The sequence below is a fragment of the Rhinolophus sinicus genome, linkage group LG01 (genome assembly GCF_036562045.2).
Source record: "Rhinolophus sinicus isolate RSC01 linkage group LG01, ASM3656204v1, whole genome shotgun sequence".
NCBI lineage: Eukaryota > Metazoa > Chordata > Mammalia > Chiroptera > Rhinolophidae > Rhinolophus > Rhinolophus sinicus.
Genome location: NC_133751.1, coordinates 158,855,094 through 158,857,606, shown reverse-complemented (window position 1 = coordinate 158,857,606; position 2,513 = coordinate 158,855,094).

Below are 2,513 nucleotides of genomic sequence, written 5' to 3'. Positions count from 1 at the left end.
CGGGGGGTCTCAATGCCAATCAGTCCTCTGAGATAAAAACACAACTTAGAAACTATACTACGTGTCAACGAGCACATGGAAAGCTAACCACATAGCTATTCCAGGTTTTCATTATAAAAGTAAAGCATTTGGCCTTGCCTAAAAAGAGGTCTGGCCTTTACCCTCAGCTTCTGGGATTCATCTATGTCATACCTGATAGGACTGTCTTTGTTTAGGGCACAGGATGGCCGCACCGGATCTTAGGACCAGGTCTGGCCTCTTCAGAAAGGCCAGCTGTAATTGAGGCTGGCGCTTTGGGTCATGTAGTACCATGTTTCCCCAAAAACAAGACCTAGCAGGACAGTCAGCTCTAATTAACATAAGATCCGGTATATTATATTATATTATATTATATTATATTATATTATATTATATTATATTATACCCGGTCTTATAAGACCAGGTCTTATATTAATTTTTGCTCCAAAAGATGCGTTAGAGCTGATTGTCCGGCTAGGTCTTATTTTCGGGGAAACACAGTATCTGGCAACCTGCAGGTTTCGACCATACGGGCAATCAGTGCATCATTCCTACATCGTGAAACCCCATTAGAAACTCTGGACACTGACCCTCAGGTGAGCTTCCCCAGCTGGCAATACTCATGAGCATTGTCACACATAAATCCCAGGGCTGTAATGCACCTCAACTCCACAAGAGAGGACACTGGAAGCCTCACAGCTGGAACCTTCCCCAAGTCTGCCCAGGCATCTCTTCCTTTGGCTGATTTTAATCTGTACCCTTTCCCTGTAATAAACTGTAACCATGAGTATCAAAGCTCTTAGTCAATTCTGTGAGCCCTTCTAGTGAATTTATCAGACCTGAGGGGGTTTTTAGGAACCCCCCCAACCATACAGTTGGTGTCAAAAGGGAAGACAGTTTTGGGAACTGTGACCTAACCTTTGCAGTTTGTATACTTCAGGCAAAGCAGTATGTGTGCATGCGTTGTAGATGGATGCTAGATAAAATTGTAAAGTAAAGAAGGTATTAAGTAAAAAAATGGAGAGTTCTCCTCCCTTCTCTGGCTTCACCTGTCCCAGTTCTCCAGGGGATCCCACTGTTAACTCTTTCTTTCTGGTTTATTTTTCTAGACATTTTCTGCACAAATGTAAACATATATACACACTGTATTGTTTTTCATCTTCTCTATTTCACGAATAGCCTTTGTGTCAGTATATTTGGATCTACCCCTGTGCTTTTCGGTGGCTGAATGGTGTTTGGGTGGCTGTACCATCGTAAGAAGAGAATCAAGTCTTGGGGTTCTTGTCAGATCACACGATTCCACGTACGTAGAGCTCTTAGAACAGTGCTGGCACAAAATGAGCAAGCACTCCATATGTTTGTTACCATGTGTTTGTTTATTTAGCCAGCCCTCTATTGTGTACATTGCTATTTCTAATTTTTCCATTACTTCCAACAAGGCTGCAATGGATATTCATTCACATCCAGGATAAATTCCTCAGAATGGAATTGCTGTGTCAAAGGCTCTGTGCATGGAACATTTTGTTAGATGTTGTCAAATGGCTCTCCATAAGTGTACTAGTTCACGTTCCTATCCCTCGCCTGTGAGACGCTTGGCTCCCCTTACTCCCAATTACTGAGCATTATCAAACTTTTTAGTCTTTATCAGTCTGATAAGCTTTTAAAAATTACATCTTCTTGTAGTTTATTTTGCATTTACTTAAGTGTTATGAAGCTGAGTATCTTTTTTTGTATATTTATTCATGTATAGTACTTATAGTACATTTTCTTCCAGCTGCTTAATTTATGTGCTTAATTTTCTATTTGATTTCAGCAAACTTCCTATGCCATTTGAAACTGATGTCTTGAATGAGAACCAGGCAAAACGAAAAGATACCAGGATGCTTTCCCAGCCAGCATTCCACACCATCATGGCTTCCACGATGGTTTTAAACTTCCTAAAAAGGCAAAGCAAAATGAAAAACAATAGGCTGGAAAGAGGTACCAATTTTCCTTTGTTGATTGAAGGGCTTTTGTATGTTTGTTTAGTCCTCTCAACTAAATAGAAATCATTCCCTTTATTTTGGCTTATATCCATTTCTCCAGCATAGAAACCAACTCACCAAGAACTGAATCTTTTTATTCTTTCATTTAAACCAACACAATAAATAAATATTCTGTTATTTCTCACCCAACATAAATGGTGGTAGATAGCAAACTGGTAACAACTTTTGGTGTGTATTGGTACGTTTTTTGCACTTGTTGTAAGGCTGGATTACTTTACTAAAAGCAGGTTGACCCATTATTGTTCTAAAGATATATTCTTGATTTTCAAGTGAATTTCACATTTTGCAGAACACATTTGGGTAAACGTCTTAGGAATTTGATTTTTCCAAAAAGGAGAGACTCTAAAATGTGTTCCTGCTTTTTTCAAACCTCTTTTTCTTTCAAAATTGGAAAGCTCCCCAAATGGAGCTTCTTATTTTTAAACTGTATAACCTCTTCCCTCCTTCCTA